Source organism: Delphinapterus leucas, chromosome 2 (assembly GCF_059928025.1).
Source record: "Delphinapterus leucas isolate spDelLeu-1000000601 "Yukka" chromosome 2, BTC_Dleu_Yukka2, whole genome shotgun sequence".
NCBI lineage: Eukaryota > Metazoa > Chordata > Mammalia > Artiodactyla > Monodontidae > Delphinapterus > Delphinapterus leucas.
Window position 1 is genome coordinate 23,041,600 of NC_143130.1, and position 15,154 is coordinate 23,056,753.

Here is a 15,154-nt window from a genome sequence, read left to right on the forward strand (position 1 = left end):
CCTTAATGGTCAGTATGGCTTCAAATGATGTGGGTCACTTTTCTTATATCCTATTTCTAGGGAGAGTATCCCAAATCCATACAAGGTGGTCATAGGACACATAAAAGTACACACTTTAGTTAGCAGATAGGACTTAGATCATTCCATCTCAAGATGTTGTTCAGGTTATAGGTATAAAGAGGTTCAAGAAGAGGTTTTTTTTTTAAACAAATTCCACAAATATTTGGGATTGATTATACGCCAGGCACTATCTTTTCACTCGTGGAAATTACAGATTAGGAATTCAGCTGAAAATATGGATGATCGATTCATAAAGGTTTACACAAGTGACGTGAGAAATACTCCATGGATATTTTCTGAGACTTTGAGAATAATAGAGGGATTTAATGAAGAGGCTATCGCTCAAAATACTGACAGTGTGAGAGATGGAATACCAGCTAAATGGAGTAATGGTTTAGTCCTACGTGACATTTTTATTAGTCTGTTTTATCTCTTACATACAATTGTATTCCTACTGTTATGAATTTAAATCTTTATTTCTCACCTTTATATAGTGTCTTCTCTCATCTGAGCCCCATAACATCTTTGGGGATAGCTATGTACACCCACATTTTACAAATGAGGGAACTGAGTCTCATAAATGCATAACAATTTTCTCAGAGTAAAAGTAGCCAATAATTTGTAGAAATAAAACTTTAGTCCAGTTAATCCAAATTCAAATCCTATCAATTCTCCTTTCCATGCATTCTCCAAATGACAGATAGATCATATTCCAATACTTTGTTTTGGAATTTAAATCTGAATTTAATCTCTACAGAAACAATATTATAAATGACAGCTAAGTCCCTGTTTAGTTCAGGAAATTTATCCTGTACATTTATACAATTTATCCTGTAAAATGAAAATGAATCATTGTAAGCTTGTTAGGCAGAATTCTGGGATCTGGAAATAAGAGACTTGTGATGACAGCCCTTCAAACTACCAGAGGTATTTGCATTTCTACAAAAGATACTTAGTATGCCAGAATAAAGCTGTAATTGGTGAAAATACATGTAATATTTCAGAAGGAGGTGGAAAGCAAACAGCTGGTGTGGGGAGAAGATAGTTTAGGGCTTACTTAGAAATCTACCACCAAGGTCACTTCCACTTAAGATACTCCTGATTTTTTGTAGCTTCTTTCCTCCCACCACTTAAAAAGAAAAGTTAATTGCAAAATATAACACATATATAGAAAACACACAAAATACAAACATACAACTCAAGGAATTACCATAAATTGAAAAACCGTGTAGACTCTTTTTAATTTGTTGCTAAATGCTATAAGTTTTCCTCTAAATTCCAGCTGGCTCCATCCCACAAACTTATCTGAGTTTTCATTTGAATTCAATTCAAAACATCTATTTTCTTTTTGATTACTCCATCGACTTGGAGGAGACTCTTAAGTAGATCTATCTTGCTGTTTTATTGATGATGAATTATCTCCACTTTTGTCTGAAAATATGTTTTACTCCTGGAAGATATTTTCAGAGGGTATAGATGCCTGGGTTGCCAGTTATATTTTTTTCAGCACTTTAAATATATCATTCTATTGTCTTTCGGGGTTTTTTTCTATTGAGAACTCAGTTGTGACTCTAATTGTTATTCTTTTAAAGGCAACCTGTCTCCTTTTTGTCCCCTCTGGCTGCGACTGGCTATAAGAATTTTATGATATACCTAAGTGAGGTTTTCCTTTTAGTTATCTTACTTGAAGTCCATAGGGCTTCTTGAATCTGCATCATGATCCTTTTTATCTTTTTTCAGCTGTATCTTACCACTATTTAACCTAAAAATAAGTTGCTATTAAAACCATATATGATCATTTTCAGATACTTTAGTTCGAGTCTAGAATTTTTATTTGAATTCTTGCTACATTTCCCAGTTTTCTATCAAAGTTCTCAATTATCTTTTATCTCTTTGAACAAAGAAGGTAAAGCTCCACTAACGTCTACCTTTCAACACTCCAGTATCTGCAGCACCCACGGTTTATTTCTGTTATCTGATACCTCTGCTGATTTTCCTTCACGTTGTCTTATCTCCTCATGTTCGGATTGTTCTAGAAAAAACTTAAGACCAAGATTGATGTCACCTTCCTCCAGAAAGCATCTATTTGTTCGAGTCTGAAAGATGCCCAGAAGCACTAATACTCCAGGAAACTCTTAATCTGGTATTGTGGACTGAGATGGTACAAAGCTGAGCTTCTCTGGTTATAGAACATCCTCCTGATTCATCCATATTCCCAGGATGCAGCCCTCAGGATCTTCACTAGTGTAAGAGTTGTTCACAGGTGTCCATATCTGTTCATCAATTCCTGTTTCTGAGCCTCGCAAGACTGTCAAAAGTGCTACTTGCTCCCTTGATATTTGGGAGAAAAAGAAGGGAGAACAGTAGGGTTAAAAACAACCCCCAATATCGAGGTTATTACCCTAAATTTTCATCCTCTCCCAAATCCTGGCTTAGTAATCCATCTCCTATTTCTCTCTCCAGTGCATTCAAGCAGACTTTTAAAACTGTTTTTTCCAACTAGCAGGGGGGTTGGTTTGAACTATTTATCATTAGCAGAACAAAAATATAACCCTTTCGTACTTGCCTTTGTCTTTTTTTTTTCAGTTGCTGCTATGGCAATGGAGACTAAGAACATTGGCAAACTAAGTTTGCGGCTGGGAATGAAAAATTGTAGGAATACAGTATCATTTATAATTTGAATGTGTGCTGTTTGGAACCTTCCCAAATAATTGAAGTCAGAGTTACTTCTTACTTTATCTTAATTTAAATAAAATAGGTCAACCCAAGCTCAAGATTGCTCTTTCTGAAATCCCAGTGACTCCTCTGAGAGACCTATTGAGCCCTTCCTTAAATGACTTAACATTGTATTTTAATTGTATTGTGTCTATAAGTACTTACTCTTTGAGTAATTTTCAAGGTACTCTAGGAGTGAGACTATATCCTAAAATTTTGTTCTATCTCCTTCTGGTACTTAAGACCATCCATGTTATTAAAACGATAGGCACTCTTTTAAAAGTTCACTGAATGAGGCTTGAATACCCTCCCTGGCTCTCGGGAAGAATTCCAAGCCGACTTTGTTGCCTTTCAAGATCTACATGTCTGCCAGCCCCACCCTCTTCACCTCCATCACAGACCTGCTTCCCCAGTACCTAGAAGCAGAGAGTCTCTGTTCTAATCCTGCTGAACTGCCATGCCATGAGTCCCCAAACTCACTACATCCTCACAGCTTATCTTTGTAACTTTGATTCCCTCTGCCTAGAATCCCTTTCTGTCTGTCCTACTCTTTCTCTTCCTCTCACTTTCCCTAACACCTACGAATTCCAGCTCAGCCATGAGAACTCAGTTTAGACACTACCTCCTCTGGGAAGCTTCCCTGATTTATTGGAGCAAATGCCTATTGTAGGTGTTCCGTCTTACTCACCCCTATTACACTGCTTCCAGCACTGTATTATAATAATCTCTTTATCCGTATGTCTCCTGCGCTTGACTATAAATTTCTCAAGGGGCTTATAAATTCATTGTTGATATATTTATTGCTTTCTCAGGTCCTAGATTCTCAATAAACATTGAGTAAGTGACTCAATAGAGTAATAGATGGAATGAATTAATACAGGCTGAATTAATAGTCAATTGTTGAAAATTACGCAAATGACAGATTGTAACAATATATGAACCAATGTTTTAGAATATGTTGTCAGACCTCAACTGGCCATGATTTTTTAAAAAATGTATACATGTCAAGGAAAATACTTGAAGAAGAGAAAAAGGTAAATGCAAGTCCATTTTTAAAAGAAGGAGAAAGAAATATTGGTCAGCTTAAAACACAGTGCCAGGGAAGTTACTAAGATAAATCACCAAAATGATCAATTTGCAATCACCTAGGAGAACATAACGGACTGGATAGCAACCACCATGGCTGTTAGAGGAACAAATCATGGCAAACCAATTTAATTTCCTTCTATGATAGAGTGACAGGCCTTGTAGATAAAAAGGATGCAATAGATGTAATCTCTCTAGACTTCTGTAAGCCTTTGATTCTGTCCTACCTGACATTCTCATCAACAAACTGGGGAGATCTAATCTAAACCACACAACTATTCAGTGGGTGCACAGCTGACTGGACAGAGGCATCCAGAAAACATTCGTCAGTGGCTTAACATTAACCCAGGAGAACCGTATTAGCAATAAGCCTTGCTGTGGGACCCGGGATCATTTGAAATTTTTACAGTTAAAATGAAAGGTAAAATTATAAATGTAGACAGGTAAAATTATAAATATAGGCATGTGTGTAACAAAGAATATGTTACACAGGAACTTCTGCAAATGTATGTGGAGTGAAAAGAACGTTTCTGCATAGAATTACTTGGCATAGAACACGTGGATCAGCAAACAAATAAATACTTTGTGAGTGACCTATCTTCAAGCTAAAGAGATTGCTTTCGATGTGAATTATAGTCCCAAATCTGTAACAGTAACCGCAGGCATTATAACCCTACCACCACCACTGCCTACGTTGCTTTCCCAAGTGAAATCTCTGCTAATCAGTACCGTGACGTCTGCTTCTATCATCTGTTTGTTCTGTGTCTCCATGGACTGCTGGTTCCACCTTTTATTCCTTTTCTCAGATTCCACAGCTGTTGAAATGATCATTTCAGCCCCATCTTTCTTCTTCTTGTTCTGTCTCATGATATCTGACCACTTGGTCTATCCATGTTTTCCTCCCTTGCCCAATATCTGGAAGGTGCAGGTAAATGAAATACAGGGAGTGGAAACTCATGGTAGTAAAGAAGATCGGGAACAACACTGAGAGATGAGGTGATCATCAGAGTCATCTAGGATTTTTTTTAAAGGACAGTTTCAGTAGGTTTGGGGGTGGGTCCTGAAAAGTGATGGTTGAGAGAGTGGGCTAGATGGAGTGGGCAACTGAAAAGAATGAGCAGAAAATAGAATAATGTTAGGAATCCCATTTTTGAATTAAGACAGAACTGGCCAGCCACCATCATCAAAAAGACAAGCAACAACAAACAGTGGCATGGAAGTGGAGAAAAGGGAACACTTGTGTATTGTTGGTGGGAATGTAAATTGGTGCAGCCACTATGGGAAACAGTGTGGAGGTTCCTCAAAAAAATTAAAAACAGAACGACCCTATGATCCAGCAATTCCACTTCTGGGAATATATCCGAAGGATACAAAAACATTAACTTGAAAAGGTATCTGCACCCCTGTGTTCATTGCAGCACTATTTACAATAGCCAAGATATGGAAACAGTCTAAGTGTCCATCTATGGATGAATGGATAAAGAAGTTGTGATGTATATACATACAATGGAATTTTATTTAGTCGTAATTGGGGGACAGATGACCTTCACACCTAGCCCCCAAATTCCTGTTCATTGCATATAAATTGAAATTATCTTGTCAAAATTGATTCTATTGAGTAGAATAGAATCTATTGATTCTATTCAGTAGTATTTACTGAATTTGGTGAGTCTTGTTCTTTCTTCTTCCCTACCACTCCCCCTTTTTAAAAAATTACTTTGCTTAAAAAAATAAAATTAAAAAGATTTTACACATTTTCAGAGTTGACAGAAGTATCCACTTTGTTTCCAATATCCCTAACAAGAATAAGCTTTTAAAAACTTAAGAAGGAACATGATTAAGATCTTTCTTGTCTTGGTACAAGTTTCTCTGATATTGAAGTTTCCAAAATCTTGGATACAAACAGATTTCCTGAGTAGGGAGTTTCCACATCCTGTCCTCTGGTGGCCTTTCTGTCTGGATAAGACTATACACCAACATTCAGAGAGGACAGTCCTTTAGGGGAGCGTGAAAGGCCTCCCAGCAGCTGTACTGCCACTATTTTTATGCAAACTCATGGACTAGAGATAAGGAGAGGTCTGCTCTTCTCTCTGGGGAAAGAATCTTCACTCTAAAATGGCCAATTAGATTGACCTTCCCTTCTGGAAAGAACAAACTAACAACTAAATGGAATTTATATTATGTAAAGAAGAACAAGTTAGATTTTGTTGAAGATAACTTCGGAATTCATTTGTAGGCCTCTTTCTTCCTGGAAATAGTTGAGCAAGACTCCAGAAGTAAATATTTCAGGTACTGATAGAACATAAGACCCGAAAGAGAGAATTGAGGTTTTATTGAGAAAGTACAAGCCAAAAATATTTTTAAAGCACTCTGTCCTAGATATCTGATCAATATGTCAGTTGGTAGCATGACAGGAACAAAAGGGGGTGGGTGGGTAATTCATTCAGATCTTTAATTTGCTTTGTACATATAGCTTACAGTAGATGGTCCTAACTGTACTTGTGATAGGCTTAGTCATTTGTGAGTTACAACATTTCACCCACATACTTTACGTTAATGAATTGTCACACTATTCCTATAAAGATACTAAAAGTGATATTATCACTTCTAGTATCATCAACACAAGGTCACCTAACTGAATATTGGGTGAACTGTACCTAAACCCAGGCCTGTGCTTCCTAAGAGAGAGCTCTCCTATATCATAACAGTTTTTATAACTGTTGATATATGTTGAATATAAGTTCTCTGTAAAGGTTGTAAATATCATTCTCATGAGGCTGCCTTGTAAATCCTAAATGTGCATTGGTAATGAATTTGATATTTATATGCTCTTAACAATATAAATTTGAGGGTGTGGGAAAAAAGCGGCTCTCTGTCCTTCAATTAGATGACTCAACAAACCCATGGCTGGTAAAGTCTGAGCAAGTGAAGCCTGGAGATGGTGAAAAGGTGAGATGGGGCCTGAGGAGTTACGTAGATAAAGCCAGTGATCTGGAATTACTACCTGTGAATTAACCTGCTTTGGAGAAAGAATTATGTTTCAAGTTGTAAAATATGGTGACAGTTTTACTCAAAGTGGCCTTTAAGTATTCCAGTTGAATTCAATTCACTTTATAGACCTGAATTAATTCATTTTAAACACATTCCACAATAAAGTGTTATTGTACCATTTTGCTCCAAGGAAAACTGAGTTTCAAAAAAGGTAAGTAGATTAAAATATAATGTAAAGAATTGGATTTTAAAATGTATGAATTAGAGTTATTAATTGGTAACAGTATTCAAAAGACAGAAGCAAAGTTTAACTCTTGGCTTAAACTTTGGTTAAAGACACAAAGAAATTCTAACCTCAAAATATAATTAAGGAAAATATCTAATGAGGTTTCTTTTTCTTCACTTTATAAAAGGGGGGGGGACCTAACTTGGAGAAGAAAGAGGAAATAGCATATATTGACGATGAAGAATAGATGAAGGAAAGAGACGGTAGAGCAATGTTAGTGGTCACCATTGCATTTCACACATTCAAAATTGAGCAGAAAAATCTCAGTTAAAGACAGGGAGTTAAAAACCTACCATCACCTTTGAATGCACTTTGATATTTTAAATTTCTTCTCCACCCCTGACATCCTCCCTGGTGCTTCCTTGGAATGCTGGCCACACTGGTAAAGCTTGGAGGCATCTACTGGTTGCAAACTCAGCTCATTGCTTGGACCCAAACAGAAAACAGATCATTGGAGTGGTGAGAGGTACCAGACAAAGGTGTTGTAAAAATGCAAGCGTATTATACTGATGAGAAGGGAGGAAACAAGAAACTGGTGAAAGGGAAAACTGAACAGAGCTCAGACTCTTGATAGAAGGGAGAAAAAATGTTAAGCAGGAGACTGCATGGAGGATGCTGTCAGTATTTTAAAGATGAAAGAAAAATAAAATTAAGGATACGAACTTGCAACGAGTAGATAAACAAGTTCTGGAGCTGTAATGTGTAACAAGACAATACAGTAACTATAGACGTCACAGTTGCTAAGAGAAGAAATCTTAATTGTTCTCACCACAGAAAAAGAAATGATAGGTGAGGGAGGTGTTAGCTAATGCTAAGGTGGTAATCATGTTGCAGTACATAAATGTACCAAATCAACATACCATACACCTTAACTTACACAATGTGGTATGTCAATTATGTCTCAATTTTAAAAAAGAAGGAACATCATTTGGTCAAGAATCAATGAGGTTGTGAGAATGAGGCAGGAATGGCTTAACAAAACCCTCATAATCACTAACAAGAATTTACTCAATGTCCAGCTCTGCACTGAGCCTTTTCCATGCGTTACCTCCGTTCAGTCTTCACCAGAAGCCCACGTTTTTACAGCTTTGGTGCTGAGGAAAAAGAGGCCCAGAAGCATCACACAGCTATCCCAGAAGCACACAGCTACTCAACAGAAAACCCCTTCTGGAGGAAAAGGAGTAAAAATAGATAATAAGCATAGCTAACATTTATTGAATGCTACTACATGCCAAGCATCATTCTAAGCATTTGATTGGTCTTATCTCATTTAGAACAACATTATGAGGCGGCCACTATTTTATCGATGAAGAGACTGAGGCACAGAGAGGGTGAGTTACCCATGGTCTCCCAGCTGATGTACAGCTGAACCAGGGTTTACCCTGACTGAAGGCCCTTAAAAGAGTTTTCGCTATAATACCAACCTCACAGACCTGTGAGTATGTCAATGATTTGACATATGTAAAATGTTTAGAAATGTGCCTAGCACATAATAAGCATTGAATAAATATTAACTAATTGTATTATTATGAGTAAGACCATACTCTGTTGCCTCTTCAAAATGCAGAATACAAAGCCGGGGATGAATAAAACCGGGACAAATCAATGTTCTAGAAAAAATTCATTAGAAGAGAATGGGCAACATCTATAAAAAAGTGGAATATTCAAGGATAATGCAATTGAGATTTGAGCGCCAGAGGGTTTGAAAGCTCAGGAAAATGTATACAGTATACTGGAACATGAAATTAAAGAGACTGATTGGCCAGGAGGAAACTGAACCAAAAGTTGCTTGGGACAGAGCCTGTGGTTGGAAATCTAGCCCAGGAAGATCAGCTTATGCAAGGATGTTGGGTTTTGAGGAAAGGAAAGCAGTGTAGCATATTCCTAGATCTCCCTTCTTCCCCATACCACAGGGTCCTCCTCATCTTGTCCTCTGAGTTCTCAGGAAAAAGAGACAGCAGACCTTCACTCTTTCCTTACCCTATTGTTACCAAGGAGGAAAATTCAAGCCATCCAGGGCGAAAAACCTAGAGGATGGACAGGAGGGTCAAATCTGTGTGTGCACACCTAGCTGGTCTCCTGCTCAAGTCCGTCTTAATAAATGTTGGCCATGATTTATCTTTCCTTTTGAATAATCAGTGTGTATTCCTGGTTTGGATTTTTGCAAGATAAAGGATGGTTGATCTCTCAGCCTAAGAGTCAAAGAGCAGAGAATTCCTATTTGATCTTTTGACCTTGCTTTGTTGTCCAAGATGAAATTGTGTTGACAGGAAAGCTACGATCATGGGCTGGCAAAGCTGTACCATCACCCCAGCCTCATGCTCTGAAGGACCCTGTGCTTGATTACAGGCTCTGCTGTCGCTGTCTTGAAATCTTAATAATTTTATCTTGGAAGGGGTGTTTTGTAAGTGGCATCCAATGAGACAATGGAGAATATATGTGAGCAGAGGTTTCCTCCATCCCTTGTCACCTCAAAAGGTATCAAATTTGTGGCCCATGATGTATGGAATTCAGAGAGACTGAAGGAGAGTACAAGGTAAGCAAGTTATGTTGCTAGAATGTGTACGTGTCAAAAAGTAAAATAAAAACAGTAAGCTACATACGCATATGTGAGTGATGAAATATTCATTATGTAATTTGGTGCATACTAGTCAAATGCTCTTATACTTGCACTGAAAACTGGCATTGCACAATATAAAGATGAATGGTAAAATTCATGCTAATAGTTTAAATTTTTTATGTTCTCTTTACCTAGGATGACATTAAATAGCAAATAACAACATGACCAGTGGAGAGAGAGAGTCTGTAGAAGAAAGGAAAAAAGCTTTATATTTTATGCCTTTAATGACACTTTTTTCCTGATTTTTGAACGAGGCTCTTCATGTTTATTTTGCACTGGATCTGCCCAGTAGCAGCCCTAGTTGACAGCTTGCACGTGCCCGAGAGCGAGAGGGTTTCTGAGGCATCCCCCTTTCTTTTTCTTTTCTTTTTTTTTTTTTTGCTATACGTGGGCCTCTCACTGTTGTGGCCTCTCCCGTTGCGGGGCACAGGCTACGGACGCGCAGGCTCAGCGGCCATGGCTCACAGACCGAGCCGCTCCACGGTATGTGGGATCTTCCCGGACCGGGGCATGAACCCATGTCCCCTGCATCGGCAGGCGGACTCTCAACCACTGCGCCGCCAGAGAAGCCCCCCCTTTCTTGTTTGAGTTCACTCCCATGTGTCCTGAGTCACACTCAGCCCAGGGAACTCCTGGTGTGTTTGGGAAAGCAAGACCAATTATCCTCCCACTGCTTTGAAGCAACTGGATCCATCATACCTGTTACTTCATTACCTACACCTCCCTCACCTTGGCTGGACTAAATCACCTTCCTCTGTATTCCGGGAGTCCTCAGTGAGCTTCACTACATCACTTCTTATTCGACGTTGGCTTGGTTCCTGCATTTTCCCTTCCTCACTGGACCATTAGTAGCTCTTGGATGATGAAGTCGAGGTACTGGTGTCATTCATCTTGTCACGTCCGGACCCTGAACATGGGGCCTTGCAGACGGCAGCCGATCACCGACATCAGTAAACTAATTTACATCTCGTCCTCCCAATGCCCACCTGCTCACCCACCTGCATGCACTTCCCCCAACATACATAATAAAATCTATTCTCCCTTAGTCCCTAATTGTAGAGGAGAGAACTATATTCTTGTCTTTTCCTTATTCTGTTGAACTAAATACAAGGGCAAATAATTTGATTCTACCTAAGAAACATGTCCTAGCAACAAACAACAAACCCCTTCTTCCTTCCCATGACACTTTTCAGTCTATCATGCCACTTACGTCAGAGGGAAATGGAAGACATAAATGACAGTATAGACTTCTACAGACCAGATTCCTAGATTGGCTTCTAGCAAATGCCTCTAGCCAAAGCACTCAAGTTTTCTGAGCCTCAGTTTCCTCCTTGTGTTAAATACATGTGATAATACTACCCCACAGAGAGTGCATGGCGTTTCTATAATATTAGCCAATATTTTTTAGATTCATAATGAGTAACTGACTTGTATTGTTATTCCTGTCTTCAAGGAGTTTATTAGTTTCCAAATCAGTGTTGCATCCTTTGACTGTCTAGTTAGGAGCACATAAAGACCAGAGAAGGCTGTTCCTTGAAGCGGCTAAGCGCTATGACTATCCATCTTGTTTCTCTTATTGAGAAGATTTCATGGAAGAGCTGGAGCCTGAAATAAGTAGTTCTAGTCTATGATGAGAAGTAAAGGGTGGACATTCAAGGCTGGGAGGAAGACGTAGGCAAAGTATGCACATGACAGTGTTCTTATTCACAGTTAAGCCAATCTATGTGCGTAGAGTAGGCGGTGGGCAACCCAAGAGCATTTTGTGTTGGGTGCTGGCCTAGACTGCTGCAGGCTCCTATTGCTTTGAAGCTGTACGAACCAGTCACTCCTAAGCCTTGGCCAATGACTACTGCTCAATGTGCCTATGAGTCAATAGAGAATTTGGCATATATTTACTTAGAATCTGTGGTCTGCATCTGAACATAGGATATTTATAGGTAGGCACTGCATTTTCTTATTTATTGCATTTTTTAAAAATTCTGTGTTTCCCTTCTAACAGGCCAAGAGCTGCTTGCCTGATTACATCAAGGAGTGGTAAGGATCAGCGTCCAGCAGCGCTCCTGAGACCCTGATGGCCAGGTACTCATTGTCTCTTAAAATTCTACTTCTCAGAGGAAGGCATTTCGGGGAAGAATCCTTTATTCCTCAATATTTAGTGAGCATCTACTTTGAGGCAGAAGGATCATAAGTCCGTGTCCTGCCCTTAAGAAAACTCAGTCTTTCATAGAATATCAGCCCAAGGTACCAATTTACAGTTCTTTCCTCCTCTAAGGGGAGGATGGGCTTCACTCAGCCTTTGGATTCATGTTGCAAACTGTGTGAAATTAATATTTTAAGCTGTGTGTGTGTGTGTGTGTGTGTGTGTTCATGAGAGCTGATGAGAGAAGAAGGAGCAGAGATTGGGAAGAGATAAGGTGACAGTGACCGTTAATGAGTCAGCAGCTGGTGGTGGCAATACCTTCAAGAACTGGATGCTATTTTTAGGTTACACTTTCTTTTATTGCCAACTCTTTGCAGAAGAGCATCAATTTTTCTTCACGAACCGTGGGCCTTCTTTTCAGGCTTTTGTCTTCCTTATCTATAAGTCATCTCTGGAACAACAAATATTTAAGACTCATCTCAGAATGTTTTCCAAGATCTCACTTCGTTGTGATTGGTCTGCTCCTTATTTTATCATTTATTTATTTGGTTTTCTTTCTTAGCCCTCTCCAGGACAGCTCTAAGAAGGACAGAGTATTCCTGAAGACCTTTTTTGGCCATATGAAGAGAAACTTCTTGACAGGCTCTGTTCTGTGTACACTCACCATTCCTATAATGGAATGCCAGCTATGTTGCCTGGAGCGACCTGACACATGCAACAATATGTGTATTCACTGGAATATGAAACAGTTCTACAGCCCAGGCTTTGTGATCTCTTGATCCCAAGAACTTAGAGTCTACCTCCATTCCTCTCCCCATATCACCCTCTACTCCCGGAAAATGCATTTTATGGCACATTTTGTGGCAAGATTTATGACAATTATCACCCAAATCCATAATTAGCAAGTGGTAACAGATAAGCAGATACATCCACTTATAGTGACATCTCTGACAGATTGACATTCCCCCCCCCCCAACTCCTTGAAAAACACCTGAAGGCTTCTCCTTTTCAATGTGACCCTGCTCAAACACAGGGCCGGCAAGCCTCGTCTCGTGCTCGTGGAGGGGGGAGGGGGCTATAAAAGCGACATGTTCTCACAAGCATGGCAGAGCCCATGCATAAACCATTTGGCTTTGCAATTAAAAACAGGTTTGGCTTCCCTCTGCATCAATAAGGCAACGTCAAAGCAACATTCATCCCGAAAATGTTCCCTTGTGAATTCAAATGAACTGTGAGTCTTGGGTTTCTCTTTGTTTTCATGTGCATGCCTTGAGAGTGAATTTTTGGGAGGGTTCGGTGTGTTTTGGTCCGGGGCGATGAGTGGATATGTATGCGTTGAATCACTGCTACCAGATTGGTCTCGGTGACACTTTCCATTTTGTGTCCTTGTCTACGACGTGGTTCGCATTTCGGATTCATTCCGTCAGGCTTATGACTACAGGTTAATTAGTTCTCCAAGTCCGACCCTTTTGCCTTGGGAAATGATCGCTTATTCTAAAGATCTGCCTGAGGAATTGACTCTCACAGACTGGACCTGAGTTTCAAAGATACTGAAAAATATAAATAGGTTTACTACTAGGAAGGGTAGTAAAGTTGGCTACAATGATGCCAAATTATATCTTTATCGTTGTCTTTCTCTTAGGATGCATTAAACTATTAGATCCCACGATGTTGGGAGAAATAACTGCTTTGCAGCTAAAATCCTTCCCCTCACCGTGCAATGAAGAGCTTAGAAGGATCCTATGAAAGTCAATCCCAGCTGCAGTGAAATCACCCAATTTCTACAAGGTAGCTTGATTCAATTTTCCTTTTTGTCATTCTTTTCCCCATTCGATTGAATGGAAAGAAATAGTGCCCTTATTTGAATGTTAACTGTTAAAAGGTAAGTTCCAAAGTTCTGCCACAGAAGAAATTGAAGAATAGTCAGACCTGAATCACGAGTCATGAGGCAAAAACTGTCAGAGTCCAGGCCACACTGACATGAAGAGGTCTTCGCAATAGAACAGGTCACCAGCACTCAGGCCGATCCCCTGATGTACAAGGAAAGTTCTGTAAAAGGTCACGTATTAGGAATGTCAATTTTTCAATAACAATGGTGATGATCAGTATTAATTAAAAGAGGGACAGACAAAAAAGAAAAATTCATCTCAGTGCGGTATCCTGGATCTAAAAGTCATCATAGAAGGATTCTGTCCCTATTTAATTTTAAAAAGTCTCACCAAACCTCACGTAAGAAATTTTACTTTATTCATGTTTCTTTGGATGAGATGATCTTATCTCACACTATTCCCCCAAAAGTTGTTCAAAAGAGAGTAATTACTAAAATATAGATTGACTTTTTATTGCATCATTTGAAAGCCGTAACTTGAGGCAAATATAAAACAGTTTTTACAATGTGTAAAGTAAAAATATTATCAGCACGAAGTAAATAAATATATACTAATTTACATGACAGCACGGGTAGTAGCACTGAAAAATTCAAAAATTTGTTTAACCTGTTTTGTCATATATTGTACCTTTATATAAGAATATGGATGCAGGCACATAATTTGATATTCCCCAAAAATATATGTTTTGCTTGCTTTTGATCTGTGCAGTCAGAGAAAATACATTTTTCTAAATATGAATTTTTATTTTTGCCTTGATAAAGGAAATCAGTTCCCTCAGTTAACAAGCTATTCAGCATAAGTGTTTTCCGTTTTCATTCATTCTAGGTATTGGGTATTTTTCAGTGACTTGGTCTCCCATTTGCTGGACTATGTGTTTTATAACCTTATACAGAAAAGGTAAAGCAGATGGAGCAACTTTAAGTTCAGTTCCATGAGGGCAGAAAGAAATTCAACTCTAAATGTCACAAAGTAGCACTACAGTTTTGTTTTAAAAACTCATACACATAAAAATAAAGTGAAAATATATTTGCATGATAAAAATAATTTAGCAAATCTTTATGTAACTTGAGTCTTCCCCTCCCTTTGTCAAAATATGGCTTCTTATTGAAAACATTGTTTAATGAGCAAGGAACCAATTAATTTAAATATTGATTGGAGGGGGGAGAAAGTCTATGCTTTTTATAAGCTTATAAAGCTTATAAAAGAGAAGCTACTTTATATGAGTCTATTCTTTATTAATTCGGCGTTAATAGCTTTATTTCCTTACGGTTATGTATCTGAAGTGTTGTCAAAGAGAAAAAGGTACAAAGGGGGTTATTAGGTCTTTAAACTCAACTTTTCAAAAGCCCAGTAAATGATGCAATTAA

General features: G+C 38.6%; 1 long non-coding RNA gene across 3 annotated transcripts in view; it reads left to right on the forward strand.

Annotated features, from left to right (window-relative positions):
• Positions 1 to 11,160: 11,160 nt before the first annotated feature.
• LOC149749964 (uncharacterized) overlaps positions 11,161 to 15,154 on the forward strand; it is a 35,694-nt gene continuing 31,700 nt past the window's right edge. The window contains exons 1-2 of one of the 3 annotated variants that reach the window (XR_016391928.1): positions 11,161 to 13,129; positions 13,541 to 13,686. This is a non-coding gene — a long non-coding RNA (uncharacterized LOC149749964). The remainder of the gene's footprint in view (positions 13,130 to 13,540; positions 13,687 to 15,154) is intronic. The other 2 variants (XR_016391929.1, XR_016391927.1) reach the window with 2 other exon arrangements.